Source organism: Oenanthe melanoleuca, chromosome 12 (genome assembly GCF_029582105.1).
Source record: "Oenanthe melanoleuca isolate GR-GAL-2019-014 chromosome 12, OMel1.0, whole genome shotgun sequence".
Taxonomy (NCBI): Eukaryota; Metazoa; Chordata; class Aves; order Passeriformes; family Muscicapidae; genus Oenanthe; species Oenanthe melanoleuca.
Genome location: NC_079346.1, coordinates 17,436,545 through 17,464,253, shown reverse-complemented (window position 1 = coordinate 17,464,253; position 27,709 = coordinate 17,436,545). Strand labels below are relative to the sequence as shown.

Here is a 27,709-nt window from a genome sequence, read left to right as displayed (position 1 = left end):
CCCCTGCTTCTCAAGCAGTGCTCACATTCACCCAAGAAATGGCATTTCTCAGTGTTTATCTTTAAAATTCCAACTCATAGTAAAGGACACATGTATGAAAATAAACAAAAAACTCAACGTGACCCAACAGACCCAACAGCAACACTCAGTTCTCCCTATTGACCTTGCTTTGGGGCAGATCTGTAGCTGATAATCAGCAAAAATTCAGTTTCCTGAAGCACATCTGGAAATCCTACCTTTAACCACTTGTCAAATCTGCCAGTGCCCCTGAGCTGGCAGGGAGGAACCTCCCTGGGAAAAAGGAATGTACAAAAACCCCATGGAGCACACTCCTGCCACTCAGGTGTTGCCAATGACCCCTAATCTCAGGGAGTCCAAATTAGATTATTGTGCCAGAATTTCTCCAGTGGAGATATGAGAAGAGAGCCCTCAGGCCATCACAGATGCAATAATAAATTAATTTGTTTGAGAAAACAGCCTGGAGATGGGTGTTTGTTTGGACAATCAGGGAAATGTGTCTTCTCAGCTGCTTTTGGATAAGAGATGAGGAATGTTATTTATCAGCAGGCATCCAGTGATACTGAGGATGGGTTGGCAGCTGCAGTAATGTTCATGCTTTTCCCTTCATGGGTTTCTCTGGCTGCATGGGATGGATGATTCCCACTTCCAGCAGCATCTCAGGACTGCCCAGACAACCTTTGCAAGCAGGTAAATCCAGGCAGCAGAGCTTAGGAAAACATGTGTTTTCCCACTGGGACAAATGGGGGAGGCATTGATCTTGCATGATGCCTCTGTCAGCAGCAGCAATTCCCTCCTGCCAGGGAGTTACACAGAGCAGCTTTCAAAAGGCAAAAATCAATCCAGGAACATTGGTCTGTTTCACAGCAAAGGCAAAAAAAATAAAAGTGAAATGGTCACAGCCATCTAACAGGAATTGATCAAGCTGGAACAAGAACCTGGTGCTCTTCAGGAAAAGCAGGTCTGACTCTAGAGCTCAAAGTTTTCCACATTTCCACAAAGTTTTCCCCACCCAACAGGCTCTGGAGGAGCCAACACCTCCAGGGGCAGCCTCTTCCCACCCAGAGCTCCTGTGCAAGGGAATATTCAGGTCCCCAAAGGTCACCATGGACTTCAAAAGAGTCGCTGACACAATGCCTGTCCTCCTCCCCTCCCCAAATCCGAGTGCAATTTGCAGCATCCAAAGGATTTGTCTCACCAATTCCACTTTTTGGAACGAGCATTGCAGCAGCAATTGGGTATCCAGGTCCTTGGGGAGATTTTAGCATCTGAAGTCTGACTGTCTGTGCCATAAACAACTTCCCTCTCTGCCTGTGGGGTTTGATCAAAAGAGGGGCAGGCTGGAAATAAGCTGAAAATCAAACCAGACTAAAGCTGGAAGGACATCACTAATCCCAGCTCCAAATGCAAAGCAAAAAGAGCCTCCATTTATTGTCAACCACCATTTCTGCTTTTATGGATTTGACTGAAAATACTTCAGAGTAGACCAAAGGAAGGATGGCACCACTTCAAATTCTTCACAAAAAAAACCCCAGAGTGCTGGTGGGAAGATCTCAGGTACCACAGAACCAGCACCAAGCAGGGCATTCCAGCATTCCAGCAGTTCAAAAGGCTCAGAAAAATGCCAGCTCAGCTGCCACACTCAGCCCTGTTGAACAAGCTCATCAAATTTCCTACTGGAGCATTTCCAGGGCCCAACCTAATCTAAAAAGTCCATCTTTAGTCTAAAAGTCCATCTTGTGCTCTCTTTCTCAGGCCTCAAGCATCTGAGATGTCTCTGAGTTACCCTTCTCCTAAGGGCAGATGCTTTTCCAAGAAGCATTCTGATCAAGAAAGAGAAATATAAATATTTTTCTCCATTTTTCTTCTCCCTTCTGTCCCTTTTGCCATGCAGAAATGGCAGATTTTTGGATGCCAGGCTCTGACATGCTTAATTAAGGTGACCACCACGCTGTATCACACATCTCAGCTTCCAAAATACAACATTTGGAGGACTAAAACCCCTCAAACCCCAAAAATCCCAGCTTGTTCTTAATCACAGACCTGCTTGCTCTCTGATGGAAATGTAGCTCCTGGGCTGGTTTTGACTGCACCTCACAACTTGACAAGTGTTCCACACATTTTGTGCCACTTCTTAAATGTCTCCCTTCACTTGCTGGTGGGACCAACTTGTTTGGAAAGGATTTCTCAGACCCAGAATTGGGAATTCTTTGCTGCCATCTGATAAGGCAGCACACAGCCCCAGCTCAAAACCTTTTTTTTGATTTCAGTATAAAATTAAACAAGTGAAAAAAAACAAGCGAAATTTCTTTTTCCCAATGGGCTTTATATTTAACCTCCAATTATATTAACTGTGCCATAAAAGTGGATGTGCCACTGTAATTATACACTCCAGAAAGGCTGCCTAAAATCTGAAATGATTGCATTGTTTCATTACCTTGCTGCTTTAGAATATTTCCTTTTCCAAATATCTCCTACCCTCAGTCCAGGGGGGATGTTAAAGGTGACAGCATCTCTCAGAGCCCTGATTATCCCTCAGAAAATTGAACTTTCAGGTCCTACAAAGCCAAGAGGAGCTCAATTGCCTGCAACTGCAATTCCAGCCACTGCAAATCATACACAGCTCTCCCATGAAAGCATTAAAGAGCTGAGACTTAATTAGCATCCCTGATTAAATAGCAATTCATACAGCCATTACATCTTCCAGTTAGAGTGCTCTGGAAAAGCAGAGAAGGGGAAAAAAAAAAAAAATCAAAAAAAAAAAACAAACCACACATGCTCCTCCTCTCAATCAAAAAATTCACCTCCAAACTTCATCCTGGGAAATGTTATTTATTTATGATGCAAAGCCTACTAGCAGGCATGCTTTGAGTGCTCCCAGGCAGAGTTTTCCTCTACAAACTCGACCTGTGTGAGGGGTCAGATAGCCCTGAGAAACCCTGGCAAGGCAAGCACCCAACAGCTCAGGGGGAGCAGCAGGGAAAGGCTCCCATGGGAGTCCCATTCCAGCAGCCTGGGGAGGGAAAGGGGCTCTCCCATCACAGAAAACTCCCCCAGTGCTCTGCTGGAACCCTGCTCCTGCTGCATTTTGGCTGCAGGAGAGGGGAAAGGATAATGCAAAAAGTCCTTGTGTAATGGAGGAGCAAAACAGAGCTTTACTCAAAGAAACACCACACTTATATAGGGTAGTTCATGCAGTGCAGAATAGGAAGGGCTCATTGGTCCAAGGTGGCAGCACTTTTTGGAAAGCATGCTTTTCATGTCTCTGGCAGGTGTTTAATTATTGTTGTAATTCTTTGGGTTTTCAGCATCCTAACCACATTCTTCCACTTGACAATTTCAAACCCACCACAAGAGGAGAGCACGAGCACCCTGGGACAGCTGGCATGGCAATCCTTCACCCCCCTGCTGCTGGGAGGTGAAGTGATGGGAAAAGGGGAGCAGAGCAATACTGGGAGGCAGAGCCACATCCAGAGACCCCTCTCTGTGCTGGGGTAGCACAGCCAGGGGTGACTTTATGCTTTAAGAGCTGGTTTGAGGTGGAGGAAATCCCTTAGATTATGAATTTCCAGTTCTGAATGTAATTATTCACCCCAAGGTGCTGCCCTGTCCCTGTTTCTGCTGGATTTGGGAAGATCTCCAGACAAAGAGGAGCAGAATCTGTTGCATTTTTTACCAAGAGGATAATGCAGCACAAACAGTTCCTTCTCCCCAGCCAGCTCCCAGCCTGGCCATGCTCTCCAGGCTGCAAGGGTCATTCCAGCCCCCTGTGAATCTCATTTTGTGAAGCCAAGAAGGAAAGATGTACAAGAATCAGTGATGAAACAACAGCAGCAAAGAATTAAGGAAAGGGAACACGAGTAAATTTGCACCACATGTGCAATTTCCATCATGGAACAACATTTTGTCAGGACAGGTGCAGGATTAACAGCAGCAATCCTCTGCTACAGCAGACTATAAGTTTTCAAATCAGGACAGATGATTTGTGGCTTCTAATGATAAGGCACAGGCTCAAGAACTGATTTGGGGTACTGGGACACTGCTCCAGGGGAGCACATTGGGATTTTGGTAGCTTGTCTCTCAGACAAGTGGAGAATTGCACTGCAGCAATATTCCCTTCCCTCTGCCAAACTGGAAATCTTAGATACATGAACTAAGTCTGTGGTGAAGATAAATAAACTGTCACATGAGCAGACTCCAGTAAATTGGCCAGCCAGCCAGAACAATGACAGATGGGCTATAAGAGGAGAGGGAGTTGCTGTATTTAGTGTTTGAAATGTCACCTGGATGCTGCTAATGTGCCCCCTGGGCCTTGCAAAGTCCTGTCTACTGGCCTTCAGAGAGCCAGAGGTCAAACTTACACAGAATAATGTGAATACTTGCTCACACTCGAACATTCCCTGCTTCCTGCTACAAACACTCTCCAGTAAGTTTCTGGAAAACGTGTTCTGTGCAGCACAGCCCTGACCTGCACCACGCTCCTGTGCCACCTCTGGCACTCCATTCTGCCTCTAGCCCCACTCCTGTCCCTTTCCACAGCTCTTGGAGCAGCGTTCCTTCCTCTACAACTGAAGGAAACTCCTTTTTCCATCACTCCCAAATCTTTTTCAGGCTTTGTTTGCTCCCTGGTGCCCCCCAGCCTCACCAGCCGAGCTCACCTCTGGCTCTGGAGTCTCCTGCTGAGGGGACAGCCAAGATTTTTGGATTTTCACAGCCCCAGAGAGCTCAGAGCCATCACTGAACACACAAAACAACTCAGGGATGAGTGTGGAGCTGTCTCAAATCTTTGCACTGTAGTACATGACTGCTCAGTTGAGGAACAGCATATGGTCCCAATTACCTCTGTCCTCCTGCAACCAATCCTTTTCTTTTCCAGCTTTTTTTTTTTTTTTTCTTGGCAGCTCAGATGGCTCCTCTTCTCCTCCTGAGGAACACAACCACATGCAGGTGCTATTTATACACCAAGCAAAATGATTTCTGCAACCACATTTCCCCAACAAAACCACCATCCAAAAGGTGGGAGTCGTGATCTGTGACTGTGAAAGATGCCCTGGCACTCTCTGAAAATTAAATCCTGGCAAAGTATCAGCTTTGCAATTGCATTCCAGTAGCTCTTTCTTAACAAAGAGCTGATAAATTCCACCCCAGATGTGACAGGGAGTCAATCAAACCAAAGAACAAACCTCACAATGAGCACCATAACCATATTACAGGTATTTTAAGATTTTTTTCAGCTCCCTCCACAATAGCTGGGCTCAATAGGAATCACAGGAGGAAATCTCTTCCTTGCTTCCCCTTTGAAATGCTGCTCAGAACCCCAGGGGAATACAAATGGCACACAAAACCTCATTTCCCTCACTCCCCACAGCAGCAGCTTGGGAGTGTTCAGCTAGTTCCCATTTAAAACTTTCCAAGCCTTGGCTGAAGGGAGAGTCCCACATGGGTGCCAGTGCCAAATACTGACAAACAGATCTGAAGGGGAGTGAAATGTGTTTTGGAATAATGAATTCTGATTTATTTCCCCTTGCACTGGTTTTATAAGGTGCATTGTGGTGTTTAGGAACAAAAGTAAACAAAAAAAAAAAAAAAAAAATTCGATTTGTAAAAAGCCAATTGCAAAACAGCTTCTTCTAGGTAAGAAAAAAAATCCCACCACACATGAAAACTGCTACAGAAATCCCCACAAATGCCAAGTATCTTTCTATCCCATGTCTTAGGCTCCATTTAACTCACACAATTTGAAAAATGAGCACAACATGCTATCAAAAGCACTTCAAAAACCAGAAACCCAAGCCCAGCATTATGAGGCAGCATATTTATTGTACACCAATGGAAAAATCATCTTATCAGTGTCCACAAAAAGCCCCAAACAGGGGAATTTGGTAGCCCAGCTCTGCAAGCTCAGCCAGAATGTGAGACAAGAGGTGTTTGGAGCATCTCCTCTCTGTCACCACCCCAGGCTGAGCACTTGCCACAGTGCCATGTGCTGCCAGGTACCCAGCAATTTGAGCTGGATGCTCAGTAACCCTCCTGAACTAATTTTTCTCACTCTCTGGAAACAATTTTCTAGGCCATCTATCTGGGAATGTCACCTTCCTAATGGGAAGCAAATAACTGCTGCCTGCTCCAGCTCCAGGAGAACACAGCTGAGCTTTACTTCTCTTTTTATTAACAACCCACAGCAGTGATGGCACAGGAAAAATAAAAAAAGTATTTTATTCAAGACTTTAATCAACACTTGATGAGAATTACGTGCTTTGCCTCTTTAAATGTAGTTTTTTTTTTTTTTCCTTTATGCTAAAATGGATAAGTTTTGCTTTAAACTGGTGAGATTGATGCTTGAAATGAAGGTATCAACCCAGAAGTTTGACACAGATCAATAGCAGGAGGAAAACTTGGAGCCATGCTTCAGGGGGAGATGGTTCCATTATTGGAAATATCTTTTTATTTGCCTCACTACAGGTGCCCCCACTAAAGAAAGCAAAATATAAAAAAAGCTGAGATGTTCCCAACTGGTTCAAGGTTTTACAGCAATTGAGGGAACCCCAGTGAGCAATGAACTTCTCTGGGTCCTGTGACTGGGAACACTGAGAGAAATATTCAGAATACAATCTTCCTGTGATGAATTTTTAAGATGAGATTAAAAAGATAAAATTCAATACCAACATTTCTGAGAGAAAATGCTGAGCCCAATGCCAGAGCACTGCTCATGCAGAGCTCCTGGAGGAGAGCTACAGGGAACAGAGGAGAAAATCCCCTTTCCCTCCCTCTGCTGTCCCTGAGAGGAGAGAAGGCAGCAGGCAGAATATCAGATATATGATATATACTCCTTACCTGCCACAGAGAACGCCAAGGCAGCTCCTCATCCACCACGGTGTCACAGCTCTGAGCCCAAGCCACCTCTCTGCCCCATCAGCCACGAGCTGGCAGAACCTGCAGGGGCTCCTCTCCCAAATTATTTCCCTCTTTCCCAACGAGAGGAGTCCCCAGGGTGTCCTGAGCAGCAGCAGGGCTGTTCCCACTGCTTGGGCTCTGGAAGGTTCCCTTTTGTCCCTGGCTTGGAGCTGAACCCTGTGTCTCAGAGCAGAGAGTGTCCCCAGGCTCTGCTGCCAGCAGGGCATTCACCCACCCGTGCTGGGAGGGGTGGAAGCCAAGTGCTGCTTGGGAGAGCCCAAATTAGGGATGCAGGACTTTAAAATGCTGTTTATTGTAGCCAGAGGACGCTGCAGTTCATGGCTGTGGGTGATGAGGGTTAGTCTGAAGCCAACTCATTGTGATTGCAATGCATTATATACTTTTTATTAGAGCATTTTTATATTAATACTTTTTAATATTTATTATTTATTATATTATTTAGTGTATCATTAGTCATTAAATATATGTGTATGTATATGTATATGTATATGTATATGTATATGTATATGTATATGTATATGTATATGTATATGTATATTTATGTTTATATTTATATATGTATTTATATCTATATTTATATCTATATCTATATCTATATTTCTATTTATATATTTTTATATTTATATATTTATATATTTATATATTTTTATATTTATATATTTATATATTTATATATTTATATTTATATTTATATTTATATCTGTATTTATATCTATATTTATATCTATCTATATCTATATCTATCTCTATCTATATCTATATCATCTATATCTATATCTATATCTATATCCATATTTCTATTTATATATTTTTATATTTATATTTATATTTATATTTATATTTATATTTATATTTATATTTATATTTATATCTATATCTATATCTATATCATCTATATCTATATTTATTTATACTTTTTATTAGAGCATTTTAAAACGTGACAACCAATCAACACTTTTATTATTACTTATAGCCTATCATAACTACTAATACTAATATCTACCATATCTAATATCACCATATTACTAATATTACTAATATAACCATATTTATGTTACTATTTTTCAATCACAAAAAGTTAGTATGTTACAGTTTAAACTAAAAGTTGTTTTTTAGTTTTCTTCTAGTGGAAATTTTTGAGTTTTATTTTCCTACAAAGCATTTTTTTTTGCCTGTGAAAATTTTTTTGCTTGGTAAAAACATCTTTTGTTTAAAGTGAATTTATCCTTTGCTTTAAGTCATTAAAAACTCCTTTCAACTCATTTTACTCTTTAGCTTCTTAGTTATCAAGTAAAACTAGCTCAGCAATTCTTTTCTTTTATATAAAATCTTACTATTATTTTTATTCCTTCTTCAAATTGTACATTTAACGATTTTTCTCTGTTTCACATAGATATTTACATAGAATCTTCTTGTTAAATCCTTGTTTTTCCCAAATTCTGCTCCCATTGTCCAGGCTCCTCCAGCCCAGGAATGGGGGTGTGCTGGTTTTGGAAATTGATAGGATTAATTAAGGCTAATTTAGTGGTTGACACTCAACCACTGTTGGGCCCTTTGCTTTTTTCTTTATACCCTTTTAAATTTTAAACCTGCCTTATCTTTTACTCCTAATCCTATCTCACAACAAAAACTAAGTATATTAAAATGAATAAACCTAAACTAAGTCAAAACCTACACTCTTTTTGGGATCACAGCATTAACCTTGGAAAGGGAAGCATTCAGAAAGGCTCAGGAGTGTCCCAAACCAAATCCTGACCTATATAATAAATTGTTTTTTTTATCTGAGGAGGGAGCAGATACCACTGTGCTGCTTTAAGTGAGCAGGCACCAAGGCTATCAATGGAATTATATCTGCTGGGAAGTTCTGCTCTTTGCACAGCACTCACTGAGGTGTAAAATGAGCACTTCATGTTATTTGCTTGGACTCATTTCAAAAGCAATTGCTGCACCTGTTCATACCAAGCACAAAGTTCTTTTATTTTTTTTTTTTTTTTTTACCAGAGGCCAAGGCCACAAAACCTGGATTGAAATAATAATGCTGTCTTTTTATTCCTCCACATTTCTTCATTCTTTGCTAATCACCTCCTTTCCAAAATGCATTTCCCCTCTAAGAAATCAGAATAAAAATCTGTTTCTGCCTGTTGGTCAGTGAGCAATTCCTTGGCTCTCCAGAAGAACAGAAATCTTTCTGTGCTGCACAACATTGATTTCAAGGAACACATCCCAGCTCCTCTGGAGCTTCATCTTCCAGGCATTCACCAGGCATAATGCACATTACACTTCATTCCATACCCTCTGAGCTCAATAAAATAACAAAACAAGTCACTTTTCTCTATGGGAAAAATCTCAGTTCTTATCTGCATGGCACAGATTGAGTGAAGAGCTGTCCCCTGTGACTGAGCTGCCAGCCAGGCTGGAGCAGCAATGGAGCTGCTCCAAATATCCTGCCAGACTGCAGGATTGTGCTCTGGAAAGCACTGAACATCCTCAGCTCCCCTGGCAGCCCCTGCCTCTTTGGAGGAAAAGGGAATTTCACCAAAGGGAGAGAAATTTAACCTGAACAAACAAACAGCACACCATGGTATAAAGTTATTACAGCAAGGAGAGAAATCTTCTGTAGCTACAAACATTTCTGGGCTTGGAAGAAGCAGAGAAAGTGAGAGATGTGTGTAATTTGTTGATTTATTGCCATTTGTCTATAAGCCAGTCAAATGCAGCCAAACAGCCAAACCCAGCTCACAGCACTCCTGTGAGCCTGATCACCTCCAGAGGCTCTTCCCAAATTTTTTATGAGGTGCACCATTAATTTTGGAGATGTCCATCACCTCTAAAGGTGGCCCAGAGACCCTGAGGGAAGCCAGGCCCAGGGAGGCAGCTGCTGTGGATGAAACTGTCCTTATTTATTTGTTTATTTATTTCTTTTAAATAGAGAAAATAGGCTCCAAATTCTGTTTCCTCCTGCTGTAAACATTGGCTGAAGTGTCTCCCACCTGCATCTAGATATTTCCAATTTTGCACCTCCACTATTCCCACCTTCAAACCACAGGACCTTTATGTTTTGTTACCAGCACAAGTATCAAACTCCCAATAATCCTGAAGGGATAACAACACTCAGGGCAAAGGAGGCAAAACCTGCTCACATTTCAGCAGGGCCAGTACTATTTGCACATTTTTATGATGTTCAGTTCCTTCAGGTTTGTTCAGGATAAGAAAACTTGTGCAATTCACAGCAATTCACTGCCTACCTCAGTGAGAGGCAAGGAGGGAGCTGAGGAAAACTGGGTTCTCTTGGGCTATGGAAGCACTTGTGGGTATCAAGTGGTAAAATTAAATAGAGAGGAAAAAACAACTGTGGGAGCATTATTGTTTTAAAACATTATATGGGCAATGGGAATATCACATAGCAAAACATCTATATCTATCTATATCTATATCTATCTATATCTATATCTATATCTATATCTATATCTATATCTATATCTATATCTATATCTATATCTATATCTATATCTATATCATCTATATCTATATCTATATCTATATCTATATCTATATATCTATATAATCTATATATCTATATCTATATATCTATATCTATCTATATAATCTATCCATATCTATCTATATCTATATCATCTATATATCTATATCTAATATATCTATATCTAATATATCTATATCTATATCTATATCTATATCTATATCTATATCTATATAATCTATTTTATAATTTATTTAACCACATAGCAAATATTTATATTTATTATTATTATTTATATATATTATATAATTCAGACTGTGTTGATAAAAGATCACCATTGGATTATATGAAATAGAGTGGTTGTTTCAAAAATACCCACGTGTGCATTTCAGTGGGATTGAGGTGTCTGTCTTCCTTAGACTCCCAAGAACAATTAAAAAACCCTATGCTGAGTGATTAATGCCTAGTTTGGGACAGAAATACCAGGTTTAATTATGTTTTGGTCCAATGTCTGGCTCAGACTAGGGAGGGGAAGATGTGGCTGGGGGCAGGAGAAGGTTACAGCTGCACATCCACAAACAGCAGCACCATATTTAAGATCCATCAGAGCAGAGCTTGAAGCTTTTTATCAGCCAAGAGATTCCCATTACCTGCGAGTGCTCCCCACAAGACAGCGCTCCACACCTCTCATAATTCAGCTATGAGCAGCAGCCCCTGTGTCTAACCCTCCCAGCACTCCATCTGCATTCTGCAATATCCCCCAGAGCTCCCAGCAGCTCTTCCTGGGCTCATCAGGCTGACAGCTCCAGCTCCCCTCGCAGATCCCCTCCCTGTGAGGGTGCCAACCCCAGTGAGGGTGCCAACCCCAGATCCCACAAGCCAGGGTGAGCTGGTGCTCCAGGAGCAGCAGCCTGGAGGGTGCCTTCCCCCTCCTCCCCTGTAAACAAAGAGCTCTTTATCCCTGCTGCAGCAGATCTGGCAGGGAAGCTGTGAATCCTGGCTGCTACATGGCACAGGGAACTCCTGCTCCTGCAAACAAACTGCTGATGCTGGAGACATTTATCTGCAAGGCAGCTTGGGCACCCTCACTCACAACTCATTCTGTGCATTGCAGAGTGATTCCACTGATGGAATTTCACTCTGGTTTTAAGGCAGCTGCCACCATTACCCAAATAAAATAAAGAACCTTGTGTTAAATTGGATGGAGGTTATTTGAATTTGCTGTTCCAGAACTGGAAATGTTTTGTGGAAGGAGCAGGAGCATTAAATAGCTGGGACTGAATTAAAACTGCAAGAAGAAGAAAATGGAAGCAGCATTCTTTTGTGATTCCCATCCTCCAGAGAGAACAATAACCAATTCAGCTTTCCTGGGGAAAATAAGGACCCTCCCACACAAAAACTCACAGCAGCCCAGCTGCCACCCAGTCCACATTTTATGCTCCCCATCACCATCTAAAAGCACAGAACTGCATTGTCCACTGCTGGAAGACTATCCAGGCCAGTGGAGCCATGGTTTTCTGCAAAGATCCCACTTCTCTCTCTTCCAGCTGCCCAAATTCCCCTCCAAGAGCTTCCTCTCATTTCCAGCTGTTTGTAAACCCTCCATCTTGAAGGCAGAAATATCATGGAGAAAAAACATTCCAGCTCAGAATAAAGCTTAGAACAACTCCTTGCCATCAACTGGCACACAAACACATCAAATGCCTTAAAAAAAAAAAAAAACAAACAGACAAAGCAGTGTGATCCAAACCAGCAGAAAAGACAAGGGGATGTGGCAAACCCACAGACTGGATTTTTTATGGAAGCCATGCCAGCATCATCATGGATAACACAGGCCCAGCAGAATGGATGGCACCATGGAAATAAACCTCCCTCCAGCAGAAGGAGATTTCCATGGTGCCATCCATTCTCTGCAGGAGTGCATGAATCCAAGTCAAGCATGAACAAATAATTTATTTGGCTTTCTCACACCAGACAGGCTGCCACACGTGCCAGGTGCTGCTTCTTAAACATCAGCTCTTAGGGGCTTTGCTCTTTGCCTGGTTTGTTTGGGGATTTCTAGATGGTTACAGCATTCTGCAGAGTTTTCTTTGCTTGCATATGCTCCTAATCCAGAAGCAGTGAGCAGACAGAGGCACTGCAAGCTGAGCTGGTTCCTTGCTGCTGCTGCTCAAACTCCTCAGCTGCAAACTCCTCTCTTGGACCCAGCTCCCAAACCCTGCACCTGGATTACACAGAGCAGAAATTCTTGCTACCAAAAATCAGCAGACCAAGTGGAACAAAATGGTGAATGAGGGCAAAACAGTGCCCAGGCTTTATCTCCTTGGCCATTCTTTAATCCCAAAGGATGCAAATATCCCTGCACTGCTGCCAGAACCTGCTGTGAGCAGCCAAGGCAGGCAGGGAGGGGGGCCTGGATGGTTCCCAGCTGCTTCCCAAGGAGGATCATTCTGAACTGCCCCCACTGAGGCCATGCCCTTCCAGAGTTAATTATTTCCATGTGTTCCCATCTCAGCCTTCAGTCTCCACACCTTGGTCACCCCCAGGGAGAAACCTGCCCAGAAATCTGCCCACTCTTATTCTGCTTGTTTACTATCTGCTCATCATCACCAGTGTGGTGCTCAGATTGTCTGCATGGATGGAGGAAGCAGCTAATTTTGGCATGAACTCAATTAATCCTCACCATAGCTTGTGGCCAAAATGAAGCCACTTGAGCTTTGGAGGGAGTCTGAATACAAAGAATTTCAAACAACATCTGCTGTAAAAAAGCAGATTATTGCCCTGTCCCTCCATCTCCACATCTGTCAATGAAAATAGCTCACCTGTGGCCACAACACACCTGGATTTTAACCACCAGTACTCACATATTTACCTGCCATACCTCTCAGCAATCCTTTTTTAGCCTCTTGAAGCCAAGCCCAACACAAGCAGCTCTTTCCTTGCAATGCAATTCTGTTGAGGTTTTCTGCAACTCCAAAAATAGTGGCCAAAGGAAAATTTAGTGGTCTCATGACGAGAAAAACAATCTCTTGAAGGGTTTGCTCAGCAAGTGTGTGTTCCCTGGAAATAAAACAGCTTTTGTGGTGCCCAGAAGACAAGGCAGTAAGTTCTTATAAAAAGAACAAAAGAAGCTAAATGGGGTTGCTTTTCTACCACTGTCAGTGCTGGCACAGATGTGAGCTGCACATTATAGTGTGTGTGTTTTTTTAAATAGACTTAAAAAAATTATCTAGGAAATTTTGGGATATATTTAAATGCCCATCTAAGCATTTTCCAGGTGCATATTTGCCCATTACCAAACCACTTTGTCTAAGATATACAGGCTGCTGTAAAATAAAAGACATTCTTGGAGAATTTTTTGTTTGAACCTTCCCTGAGATATTACCTCCATCAGCTACCCATTTATTTTTATGTAATCTGCATAAAAACAGGAGCAGCCTATCATGCTGGAGCTCAATTTTCAATATGAAAAGCTGTAATAAATCCCACCAGTCACAGTTCAACTCCCTTCTGTGGGAGAAATCACACTGAGACAAATCCAAATGTTCCAGGGCCTCTCCAAATTGCTTTTAACTCTGTCCTTGAGCACCTCCAATTCTTTATTATCTCCATCAAACCAAATTTCCACTGGGACTACCCCAGCAGTTTATCATCACTCCATAAACCTGTCAAGTGCCTTGGAGACCCCTGGCAACAGCTTTTGTCACTCCAGTGATTCCTTGGAAACTCTTGTTGTGTAAAAGCAAAATCATCTCCATGCTCAGTGGAAATGGATCTCCTCAGAGGGGCTGAATGCAAATGTGGGAGGGCAATCCTGCCCAGAGCCCTGCCAGGGAAGCACAGCCACCATCTCCTGCTCCAGCCACCGTGGAGAGAGAATCCTGCCAGCACTGGCAGGCTGCTGGGAGCACTGGAAAAGGGAATTCTGAGTGATAAAGCACAGCCTGAGCCCTTTGCTGGGGTCTGAGAGCCAGCAAGGGCCAGACTCACAACCAGGGCAAACTCCTGTGGGTCTGTTCAAGCCTTGCCCTTCCCAAGGTGCACCCTTGGCTCCCTTCCCTGCTGTTTTCTCCAGAAATTTTCCATCTTTTCCCCCTCCCAGGCTGATCATTGGGACAATATTCAAGCCAGCAAGCAGAGTTTTTGTGGGTTTGGGAAGGGGCAGCAGCCACATCTTTTATCACACCTGCTCTCCTAAAACTTGGCCAGCCACAGGGAATTAATTTAGTTCATACTAATTTATTTTCCCATCTTTAGTGCAGTGAAGAAGGTGGAATTACAGAGCCATGAGCAGCAGCTCTCAGGGTCAGAGGAGTTCAGCCAGGAGGGGTCAGGAGGAAGGAAGGTGAGCACTGGGAGAGTTTGTGGTTTTCCAAGGAACAGCAGCACCAGATTCCCTGTCTTTCATGTGGCTTTTTTCATCCCCTCAAAGTCTGCTTTTTCAGAAAAACGGCAGGTGAGCAGATATCACAGTGCAAACACAGTCCCTGGTGTTATCACATTTAACACCATTTTGGTAAGGAAAATTCCTGGGTGCAGAGCAATAGGCTGCCAGCCATCAACCCCACAAAACCCCATCAACCCCACAAAAACCCACAGGCACACAGCCAGGCTGTGTGTGTGATTATAGACAGCTCTGCTTGTCCCCACACTTAAAGCTGAGCTTCAGCATGCTGCTAGCCCAGGACTAGCCCAGGTAGCCCAAGGACAAGCAGTGCCATGCTGCAGGCTGGCTCACAAGGACATTGTCACCTCGTTGTGGTGACAAAGCACTCCCAGCTGGGTGCAGAGCACTGCTCCAGCTGGCATGCAGTCACTGTGAGCTGCACGACCCCAGAAACACCCTCAGCACTGCCAGGTGAGGGCAGGAGGCTCCCTGGCACAGGGGAGGGACAATGTCCCTTTTCACACACACAGGTGATGCTGGGCTGTGCATTTGTGCACTTGCAGGCAATCCTGGCCAGCTGATCCCTGGCAGCTGGCAGAAATCCCAGTGCTCAGCAGCTGCACAGGGAGGGATGGATCCCAGGACACTGCTCCACCACCTGCCAGGTTTCACTCAGGCACAAGCCTTACTGCTATCCAAAGCCATGCCTAATGCCCAGGTTCATTAATTAGTTCACTTCCTAAATCCAAACCATACTTTGTTTCTAAAAAAGACTAAGATTTTCACCTGCAAAACTATTACATAAACCCAGAAAACATTAAACATTACCAAAAATCCCAACCAAAAAAACAAAACAAAACAAAACAAACAAACAAACAAACAAACAAACCCCTAATGGCTTTAATTAAACATACCAAAGTCCACTAATATGTTTAGGTGTGTACATTACAGAGCAGGTGTCCTGTTTTCAAAAGGTGCCTTAGATGATATCCCAGTTTGTCCTGGCTGTGCACAAACCCCAGAAGTCCAGAGATGATCCTGTACAATCAGGATTTGGAATGGGCAATAAAACTGGGAACTCAGCTGGGATGTGGTGGCAGGATTTAATCCCCAAATCAGCAGGAGAGAATAAACTGAGTGGCTCTCTGAGCACCACCTTGGACATGACCTGCACTGAAGAACAAAGTCACACAAACCTGCAAATCATGCCCAGAGGGCACAACAGCCTAGAATTTCTAAATCTGTCCTCCCAGACACATTTCTGACAAATAACACCTCAGATATTTTTAAAGTTCACCATCTCTGCCTCAAGACAAGCATCTTATTAGAGCTGCCACAGAAAACCTCTGTAATTCACATTTCCTAAAGCTCCAGTACCAGGAGCTCCAAACAGCACAAGGCAGGTATAAAAGGACACAGATAACTTCCCCAAGCCTGCTAAGCTCAATAATTACACAACATTTTCTCTACCAGGTGGCCAATTGCCAGCAATCCTGCTGAAGGCAAGCAAGAGTTCATGGCATCATCCTTCCCAGGGGGGAAACATGAGAAGGACAGGAATTTAATTTGCATTACCTCATCTGCACAATGCTCCTGAGCAAGTGGCCCCAGCTCCTTGCCAAGCAGATGAAGCACTGAGAAAGTTTTGCTGGTTTTTTTGTCATTGAGGATCTGGGCTAGAGGAGCAATAATTAGAGTTTCTTTGTCATTCCAGGAGCCAGAAATCAGGCTGCAAAATTACAGCAGAACCACTCCTGCTTTGTTCATTTTTATGCAAGAATCCCAACCTCACCTGAGAAACAGGACCAAGTGTGATCCTGCTCACAGAGAACCCTCCAAGTTAAAACCTTCAAGCTGTACCTTTCCCCAGATAAAAACCTTCATGTTTTACCTTGCCCCAAATGAAAACCTTCATGTTTTACTTTCTCCCAAATTAAAAGTTTCATGTTTTACTTTCCCCAAATGAAAACTTTCATGTTTTACCTTGCCCCAAATTAAAATCTTCATGTTTTATTTTCCTCCAAGTTTAAAGTTTCATGTTTTACTTTCCCCAAAATGAAAACTTTCATGTTTTACCTTGCCCCAAACGAAAACCTTCATGTTTTACTTTCCCCCAAGTTAAAACCTTTGCATTTTACCTTGCCCCAAATGAAAACCTTCATATTTAACCTTGCCCCAAATGAAAACCTTCATGTTTTACTTTCTCCCAAATTAAAAGTTTCATGTTTTACTTTCCCCAAATGAAAACTTTCATGTTTTACCTTGCCCCAAATTAAAATCTTCATGTTTTATTTTCCTCCAAGTTAAAAGCTTCATGTTTTACTTTCTCCCAAGTTAAAACCTTTACCTTGCCCCAAATGAAAACCTTCATGTTTTATCTTGCCCCAAGTTAAAAGCTTCATATTTTACTTTCCCCCAAGTTCAAACCTTTACTTTTTACCTTGCCCCAAATGAAAACCTTCATGTTTTCTCTTCCCTCAGCTTGGTAACATGGCCAATACTGCCATAATAATAATGTTTGGCTGCCAATGAATTGATATTTCTTAATTCTTCTATTTTATGCAGCTCTGCCACTAATTAGACTCGTCCTCGACAAACTGGGACCAAAATGAGCTTTCCAGTGCTACCAAGAGGAGCAATGAAGGGATGCAGAGGGGAGCTGTGACCCTGTGTCCAGGTGAAAACCACAAGGGACATCACACAGGTGAGAGTTCAGCTTCCTGGGGTGTTTTATTGTCACTTTATGTCACTTGGAGCACCTCAGTTCCAACTCCTCCTTAACTCCAGCTCAACACCCAGGGCTCTGTGAGCCCCACAAGCAAAGGCTGTGACCCTGATAATTCTCCCCAGGAATCCCTGCATTCCCTTCTTCTCCCATCCAGTGCAGAAGCCAGCTCTGCTCCCAGGAGGAAATTCTGCCTGGCCCCAGCCCAGCTGATGAGCTGCTCTGCCTTGCCAGGTGGAGCACCCAGCACAAAGCCCAGCGCTTCCAAGGCATCCAGGAAACCTCAAATCAATATTCAGCACGGATCCCTGCACCCCAGCACTTGCATTATCTTGTGTGGCACATGCACCGTTCCCATGGCAACCAGCATCCTTCATCCAGCTCCTTTATTTCTGCTGTTTGAGGCTCTCAGAATCTCTGGTGCCCAAGCCAGGGCTCAGAGCTGCTTTGTGCTAATCAGCCTCCAGAACAGATACAAGAAGAGAAGAAGAAAATGCAGCAAAGTCTGGTTTTTCTAATCTATCAGCAACAAGAAGTGGCCTGGGAAATGCAGCTCCAGCAGCTGAGGGGAAGGGACTCTTATGTAACCAGCTTCATTAGGCGAGACTAACGTGCTGCAAATCCACTCCAGCCTTTTAATCCCACACTTTTCACAGCCTGCTCAGCCACTTTGTTCACCAGCAGCAGCTTTGGAATAGGTGTTAGCAAGTCAAATCTCCCTGCACATCTCTTGTAACATTAATGCCTCTATAATTGATATCACACAGGTCTTCATTTTGAAAAAGGGCTCAGCTTGCAAGCACCAGCAGCATGGTCCAGGAAAATAATTTGATTTTGACCTTTTTATGATGTCTGCTATTAAAATTTTAAAGGGCTATTATCAAAATCTATAATCTTTATAGTATAATCTATATTTGCTTGATATAAACTGTCCCTAGATACCTTAAGCAAGCTCTACAATAACACCATTTCTTTTTTCTTTTTCTTTCTTTTTTTTTTTTTTTGGCATTTAAGCATTTCCACATCAAAGCATTACAGCAACCTCATTATGCTCTGCACAGCTTAATACAAAGTTTCTCTTAGCCACCAACCAGGGAATTTCAGGCAGAAAATAAATAACCTCATTTATTAAAGTGACCCTTGACAAATCATCCCTAAGTTGCCAGCCTGGGGTTTATCCCTGGGAAATACACATGGGTCAGTAGGAACACACACAAATGCTTTGAAGTTGGAGAGCTTGAAGGCTCCTAAAAAGAGATGTTGAAATCAATAAACAATGCACTGTGCCAGAAAATGTCCTTACAAGTGACAAAGGAGAGTGACAGGCTGCTGAATTAAGCTGAGCTTAAACGTGCTCAGCACCTGTTGGGAAGAGCAGGAATTCTCTGGGTGTCCTGAGCAGCATCTGACAGCCACAATCCCTGTCAGGGCACTCTGGGGGTGAGCAAGGTCACAAACAAGTTCAGCCATCCCCACTGGGAGCAGGGAGATGGGGGGATCTGTTCCCCTGAGCATCCAGGCAGCCCCAAAGCCCAATTTCCTGATTTCTCATGGGTTCAGACAGTGCAGGAACGGGGCTGGCTGGGGTGGGAGCCACCCTCCTTTCCTCTCCAGCCCCAAAGCAACCATTCCACCCCAGGCAGAGCCCAGGAGGGGTCCTGGCAGGTCCTGCTGCTCCAGGCTGACACCATGCTCCCAACACAAGTTTCAAACAGAAGTGACAAACACTGGAAACCTCTACAGAAAACAAGACCCCAAAAAAGCCCTTTTACCCCTGGCTCGTGGATGTGCCAAGCACTGAGGGGATCAAGAGCAGCAGGAGTGGTTTGCAGCTGCTGCCAGGGGTGCTGTGTGAGCTCCCAGAGCTTTGTGCCCAGCCCAGCCCTGCAGCCAGGCTGATCCTCTGCCTTCCCAGCCCCAGGGCTGCTGCTCTGCCCAGCTGAGCCCAGCTCAGGACAGCAGATAAATCCACCATCTTCCTCCCAGATTTCTGTGGTTTCACACTGGAGCTGCTCCTCAGCCCTGGGACAGGTTTGCAATTCTGCTCATGTTCCACAGCCAGCGAGATCAATGGAATTAAACTCAGGCCATTTGTACCATTTAAGCCCACAGAGAAGCTTAGCATATTTAATCATATAGCTTCTTTCCATTAAATAATTTGCCAGAGGAAAAGGCATGGAATTTTCCATCCCCACTTTCCCTTTGGAGTGTGCATCCCAGGCATGCAGGGCTCCATTTTTCCTGTCCATGGGATGGATAAACTCTGTTGATGACCCAGGGAATGTTTAAAAGCTCTCCCTTTTTGTGTGCTCCAGCCCAGGGGTGGCTGTTTCCTTCCAGGTTCTGTCTCACCCTGAGATAGAACCTGTGTGTGAGCAGCAAAGGATGCTAAAATGGGGATAAAATGGGGCTGGGAGGTGAAGGAAGCAGCTGAGGGAGATGACATTGTGCTACCCTGGAGCCCATCTGCTAAGCCAGAAAGGATCTAGCACACAAGAGCAGCAGGATCCTTGAGGAATTTTTTCAGAGATGTTCAAACCCCGTTCAAATAATCCCAGTTAATTTTAATTTCGGAAGGTTAGATAGTCCTCAGAATTTTCTCTAATTGCATATTCCTCAGAATAGACTCCTCTGGTTGCTCTGTAATCAAATCATAATTAAAGCATCTGTGTCATTTTATCCATCCCTTCCTGCTATTTGTAGCATTTGCAGAAGGCTGCAAAGATGCAGAATGCAAAATTTCCAGCAGCAAGGCTGGGCAGCAGCAGTGCAATAATGGGGATTTGTGCTGCTGTGACTGTCTGAGCATCTCCTCAGGCTTTGGCTGGCCTTTAAAAACAGCTGAGGAGGGGCAGAGCAGCAGACAGTGCCCCCCTTGTTGTGGCCACGACTGGAGGCTGTGGTTTAGTCCTGGGATCCTTGATTTTAACCAGCTGCCTCCTCACCCCCAGCTCCTCTGGGCAAATGGGGGGAACAGAGGCTGGAATCCAGGGAGGTGTCAAACAGCAACATCACCTTGGCAGGAGAGAGGAATTTCTCATTGGGCACCTCTTTGTGGCAGTGGTCAGGTGAGTCCCCACTCATCCAGGACAAAAATGATTCTCCAGATGAGTCTCCAGCCAGGAAATAAAAACCCAAACTAAAGCAACCAACAGCAAAGTGATTCCCTGAGCTTTATCACAGAACTCAGAGTGACTAATTGGATTGTTGGTGGTGCCCTTTGCCTTCCAGAGCATCTCAGAAATCATATTTCAGATAAAAAGTGCTTCCATGAACTTTTCACCACTGCTGTGGAGTGATGAAAACACTGAGCAAACCTCTCTGGGAAAAGAGTGTGCAGTTTGAATTTTGTCTGGAAAGACAGGGGGGAAAAAAAAAAAATCATAATTCCTTGCACAAACCGAGTTCAGGATCAGACTGGGGCAATTTCCTTAGGAATCTGTAGTTTGTATTAAAAGGAATACATTGAAAGCATCTATTTTACAAAAGAAAATTTTGTGATGCATTCAGGCACCACTACCACGGCTTTTTCTTCCATCCTAGATTTTAGTCCTGTCACACAATTTTGTAACTCTACAGAATGAACCTCAGCTGTGTTGGCACCACTTGATAAACTCCTGAATACAACTGGGATAGAAAGTACTGGTTTTTCACTGTAACACCATTCTAATGTGGAAACATTAAAATAATTGTTATTTTGCACAGAAAATACTCCATTTACACAGATTTTACTCTAAGCACTTCAGACCAAAATCAGCACTGAGTTTGCTCTCAACATCACTTTCCTTCCGAAATATAACTTATAGATAAAGATCAAAACTTGAACAAAATCAAAATTTTCCTGCTTAACCATTCACTGTAGGAATCATTTTAAAGTAATTTCTATTTTTGGACAACAAATCATTGCAGAACTGACTTTGAGCAGAAAAGAAATTTTGGAAAAATTGATAGCTCGGGTTGCTTAATTTAAGTCTTATATCGGATTTTCATAACTATTGGATAATTGGATAATAATTGGACAATATGAGGTGATTTTATTCATTCCAGGGGGTGTTTTATTTCACTGGGATTAGTGCAGATCACTGGGACTGGTGCAGATCTTTGGGATTGGTGCAGATCCCAGGAATTGGTGCAAACCTTTGGGATTGCTGCAGATCACTGGCATTATTAATTATTTTACTTCCTAGCTTATAAGGGACAAAACTTGTCCATGTTCTGTCAGATTTTTCTCCATCAACAAAGAAGATCCAGCTGTAGATGAATCCACTCATCACACTACACATTTCAAATATCCACTCTTGCCCTTATGAAAGGCTCACACAAGTGGTCTGTGAAGCTGTTATAGGTATTATTTTCCCCTTAAAGATGTCCATTCAAAAAGCAAAAAAGGTAAATCCAGTAATCCAGCTTGTTCTATCCCCACGCAGAGCTGAGAGCAGAATGTTGTCTCTGCTCACCCTGACAGTCACAGGGCTGGAAGCAGGGGCACAAAAACCCCCCAGCCAGGTTAGAAACCTCAGGGCTGAGTTTCTCACTGCTGTTGGCACCAGCAGAGACTCAGCTGCCTGGTCTGAGGCTCTGCACAAGCTGTGTGTGTGTGTGTGAGCTGTGTCCTGCTGTGAGCCCAGCCCTGTCCCCCTCTGCCACCTGCCCAGGGGAGCAGGGATGCTGCAGCACCCCCCCTGCCCTGCCAGCTCGGGGGAGGCTCTGAGGTGCTCTGCCTTATGTAACCAAACGTGTCACCACATCCACAGCCCTGCAAATGTCACAGCTGACCCTCCAACGTGGTTTGGGAGGCACAGATTTGTCCCCAAGTCCAAACCCATCTCTCGTCTCCAGCGTTCAAGGCAGGCATGAGTTAGAAGAAATCATGGCAAGTAAAAAAACCCTAAGATAACTTGAAAAGAAAGTGTCACCAAGGATTCTCTTCAGGGATGATATTTTTTTTTTTTTTCGTAGTTGAGTCATCCCAGAGAGAAGCTAAAGCTTGTGGAAATTTGTCACTGCGTGTGGTACGAGGAGTGCAGAACTCTTACAGATTATTTAGAAATTTCCCTTTTGCATCTGGAGCTTGGATTGCACTTGCAGGGTGAATAGATTCAAACACACAGCCAAAAACATCCTCCCCCAGCACCTTCCCACTCCTTTCCCCCTCCTCACGTTGAATTACTGCTCTGTCAGATTTAATAGTGCCATCAGCACTGCAGTTCTGAGCAGGAATAAAATCAGCAATCAGTGCCTTCAGTAAATACATTAACAGCAACTCATCCACGCTAACAAATCATTGTTTACTTCTGAAATATGTTTCAGCAGCCCACGACATTCATCAGGCAAGAGACTGGTCTGTGAATGCTCTGAGACAGGCTCAGCTTTTCACTTCACCAAACAGAACTGCAAAACAAAACAAATGGCAATGGCTTCGTTTCTGCCTTTCCCACGTGTGAAGCAGGACCTAAAATATGCACTGTCCTCACAGGAATCTTTCAGACTCACTGTCTGTGGAGAAATTCACCATCACAAAGGTATTGAGGAGGAAAACACCTAAAATTCACGCAGCCCATGCTCTGGATCCGCACACACACACAGTAAAAACCAGCTGTACAAACCAGCAGTCCCTGCTGATCATCCACAAATGACACAATCTGTGCCCTTAACCTCAGTAGAAACCAAACCCATCGATTCTGTACACGTTCCACACACTCTCAAGATTTAAAACTTTTTTACAAGGAGTTCCCTGCCATGGCAGTGCTGCTATTAAAATCCTTCAAACTTACCAATTATGTTGCCTAATTAGAAAGATAAATAACTTCTGAGCTGTCTTCAGTACCATTCAATACCGTTCTTAACATGGCAATTCCTGACAGATTTCATGCATTTACCATCAGAGCTGAGATTTATTTTGGCAGCTGAAACAGCTCCTGTTTTCTCTGTGCCCCCTGCAGCACCTCCAGCACTCAGACTCACACACATTAAGTGACTTGATCCTCTCTGAAACCCGAGCCACTTTCACACTTGCACATGAATTTAATAAGTCCGAGTTTTAAATCACTGCCCTCCATATCCACAACTCCACATTTGGAACACAAGCTTCCTCAGCTTTTGCAAAGACCACGAGCAGCCACTGTCCCTTTAATGTTCCACCTCGTCTCCAAAAGAAACGTCTTTTTACTAGAGCTCAGTGTGATTCATTGGAATTTGCCAGGCAGGTCAGGAAATCCCCTGAAGCAGAGGAAGAATGCTAAAAAGATGGGACATGTATATCAAATCTCATTACTGTTCTCTTCTGAGAATCAATCAGGTGAAAGGATGTGATGATGTCATTATGACATCATTGACTTTGAGATTAGCAATTCAGAGCTACTTAGCAACCAAAGCTGTCCAATACAGAAGTAAGAGATCCAGTGGAAGATGTTATCATCTGACCCACTTAGTGCAAGACAAATATTTGTCAATCTTGGTCTCGAGACTTTATAAGAGCTGCAAAAACTTAGGAACAGCCTTGTTTCAAGTGCAGAATATTTGAAATAAAACGTCCCCTCTGAACCTTTTCCGTGAATGTCGTATTCTTTACCCCACAACAGCTCACACCCGTGTTCCCTCTCAGTCGTCTTCTTCCTCACCTTCCCATAAATCTAAACCCTAAAAACGCACAAAGCAAAGCCTTGTGCTAAACAGACTTTATTATTTTGAGAGCTGCAAGCTCAATCAGAAACCCAAACCTCGTATAGTCAAGGGAGACTAATATAATTGCATCAAGATGCAAGCTTGGAAAGCATGCTTATTTCGTTAAAGTAAGCTGAAAATATCCAGTTGATGAGCTCCGGTATCCGTCAGAAATTCCAACCAAAATAAAAAAGAAAAAGCTCTGTGCATGGAAAAAGAATTGGTCACGCTACTTCTGTGGCTATTTCTGGGACCTGAAAGGGTTTGATGCCCGGAATCTATGGCTGACCTGATTTTCTTTAAAGTTCACTCGTCTCCGCTGAAAATGCGGTTTTGAACGAGTTCTAAAGCAACCGAGCGAAGCTCTCCGATGCACTGAAATCACAGCTAAAGCTTCAAATCCATTCCCAGCCAGCCAGAAACGGAGCGCTGGGCTGACACTTGGCGCTCCCGCAGCCGCGCTCCGCCGGGGCGAGCGGAGCGCCGGGGCGCGCTCGGGAGCCAACGAAAGAAAAGGAACCACTCCGCCTTCTGCAAATAACTTTTATTGTCGGGGCGAGGCAGATCCAGCTTTCCACGGCGCCCAGAGCCCCGGCCCCGCACCGAGCACCAGGAGCCCGGCACGGCTGCCCCAGCCCCGAGAGCCGGCTCAGCGCCTCCCCGAGATCCACAGCCGGCAACAGGCGGCCGCTCCCGGCTCAGCTCTCATCCTCCGGGGGCTGCGCGTCCCCCTCTGCGCCCCGGCAGCATTCCTCAGCATCCCTGCATCCCACAGAATCCCTGCACCCTGCACATCCCGCACATCTCTGCATCCCACAGCATCCCTGCACCCCGCACATCCCCTACATTCCTGCATCCCGTGCATGCTGCACATCCCTGCATCCCGCAGCATCTCTGTATCCCGCTCATCTCTGCATCCCGCTCATCTCTGCATCCCGCACATCCCGGACATCCCATACATCCTGCACATCCCTGCACCCGTGCATCCCGCACATTCCTGCATCCCCCAGCATCCCGCACATCCCGCGCATCCCGGCGCGCGTTTCCCCTCGGGGCTCCGCGGTCCAAGGCGCACAGCCTACCTGCAGCCGCTGCCGAGGAGGAGGAGGAGGAGGAAGAGGAGCTGGAGGTGCCGCTGCCGCCGCCGCCGCCCGTCCCGAGCCACCGGCGCTGCCCTCCCCGAGCGATATTAATGTTCATTTAAAGCTCGGCGCCCGCCGCTCCGCCGCGCCCTCCCCGCACGGCAGCGCCCGCTCGGGATGGGGGCCGGGCCCGCACCGCCCCCGCCCGCCCCCGGACCGCCCCCTGGGACCGACGGGTCCCCCGGGGATGGCAGACCCCCCTCGGGATCAAGGGGTCCCCCCGGGGATGGCAGACCCCCCTCGGGATCAAGGGGTCCCCCCGGGGATGGCAGACCCCCCTCGGGATCAAGGAGTTCCCCCGGGGATGGCAGACCCCCCTCGGGATCAAGGGGTCCCCCCGGGGATAGCAGAACCCCCTCTGGCACTGATGGGTCCCCCCGGGGATGGCAGACCCCCCTCGGGATCAATGGGTCCCCCCGGGGATGGCAGACCCCCCTCAGGATCAATGGGTCCCCCCGGGGATGGCAGACCTCCCTCTGGCACTGATGGGTCCCCCCGGAGATGGCAGACCCCCCTCTGGCACTGATGGGTCCCCCCGGGGATGGCAGACCCCCCTCGGGATCAATGGGTCCCCCCGGGGATAGCAGAACCCCCTCTGGCACTGATGGGTCCCCCCGGGGATGGCAGACCCCCCTCGGGATCAATGGGTCCCCCCGGGGATGGCAGAACCCCCTCTGGCACTGATGGGTCCCCCCGGGAATGGCAGAGCCCCCTCTGGCACTGATGGGTCCCCCCGGGCTGATGGATGCTTTTCCAGAACGGCAGATCCTCCTTGGGGCTGATGGATCCCCTTGGGGCCAGCAGATCCCCTCAGGGCTGATGGATCCTTTCGGGGCTGGCAAGTCCCCTGGAGCCCAGCAGGTCCCCTCGGGGCTGGTGACAGGCTGAGCAGGGCCAGGTGGCACCTGTGGCCAGCTCCCCAGGCTCCAGGATGGTGCTGGGCAGACCCAACCCCGGGATCTGTTGCCCTCAGCTGGTTCCCTCCCAGCCCCAGTGAGCCAAAATTGCCCAGAGAAGTCGAGAATGGCAACTCTGGAGAGCTGCTGGAGGCTGAGAGCTCTCTGGCTGGTCTGGGTCACCAGTCTGGGATTGATTTCAAACAGGAATGCTCAGAGCTGTGTTTTGAACGTGTGGAGACACAGATGTCTTCCCAAGCCTCCTCCAAAGCGTGGCCAGGATGATCCCATCTCTGGGGTCCTGCTCAGTTTGGTGCTCCCTCAGTGATATCAAAGTCAGACAGGGACAGGGGGGTCACCTGAGCCAGCCCAGGGAAGGTGAAGAGCAGGGAGAGGAATTGTGGAACTGGGGAATGTCACAGGCAGGGACAGCAGCCAGGAGGGCAGACCCCAGAGAACACCTGCTGGAGGGATGGAATCAGCCCTGTCTAGTTCTGTGCCTCACTGCATGAAAACACAGCTCTGAAAGTGAATTAACACTCTCAATTTTTGTGTTAAAATGCACCAAATCAGTAACAAAACCAGCCACATGAACTGCTCTGTCAAACACATGTTGAGGGTCTGGCCTCCTCCTTTCCATCCCCAACAGGCCTGAAGGGGTTTTTTGCTTTATTTACCCATCAATGGATCATGAACCCATCCCAGATGTTCATTTTCTCAATGTCTACAGTGTGAGTTTAAGGATGATATGTGATCCAATGCTGAACACGTGATAATCACACAGCAATAGGAACATAAACACTGATGTTTATTAGGACATAAGGATCAGGAGACTACATCCCATAAAACAGCCTCATTACCATTTCCAAACCCAGCTAATTGTGCAGAGGTCGCCAGATTGCTCAAAATCTTCAATGACTTGCTTGCAAATTTTAATGGAGAAAACACGTCAGCAGAGTTTAACTCCATTGCCCATTAATTACAAGGAGTATTTATGCTGAGAATAATAATTGGATTGCCCTGTAATCCACCACAATAATCAGGAATTTTCTTTGCCCACGTGGCTTGAAAAGGTAATAGCTAATGACACTTGAGCTGATTTCTTGGGGTAACTCCTACCATTACTTCAGGGTTATAGATTTTGCCACTGATTAGCACTTGATTAATCCTTGTCTTCATCACAGTGCCATTGTGGTTAAGGCTTGGTGCTGATTGACTCAGCTGTTTTAAAATACAGGATATATATTCAGTTGTTCAGAGCTGCTCTCAGAGCAGCACAATTTGATTCTCCCTTTTCTCCTGAGGCTGGAACAGGAGAGGTGCCTTTCTCTGGGCTTGGATGTGCCACTGTGGTGGGGCTGGCTGGCTTCTGCCTCTGTGGCAATTGGCTGTGGATAGGTCAGAACTCCTGGAAAAGGTCAAAACTCCTGGAAAAGGTCAAAAGTACCTGACCTAGGCACTGGCAGCACTGGCAGGAGCACT

At 45.3% G+C, this 27,709-nt stretch overlaps 1 protein-coding gene across 2 annotated transcripts in view; it reads right to left on the bottom strand.

Annotated features, from left to right (window-relative positions):
* Positions 1-25,468, bottom strand: part of SLC6A1 (solute carrier family 6 member 1) — a 64,507-nt gene extending 39,039 nt beyond the window's left edge. The window contains exon 1 of one of the 2 annotated variants that reach the window (XM_056501536.1): positions 25,272-25,468. The gene's annotated coding sequence lies outside the window, so the exon portion shown is untranslated. Of the gene's footprint in view, positions 1-6,852; positions 7,155-25,271 lie in introns of those variants that run through there. The other variant, XM_056501537.1, reaches the window with a different exon arrangement.
* Positions 25,469-27,709: the final 2,241 nt, after the last annotated feature.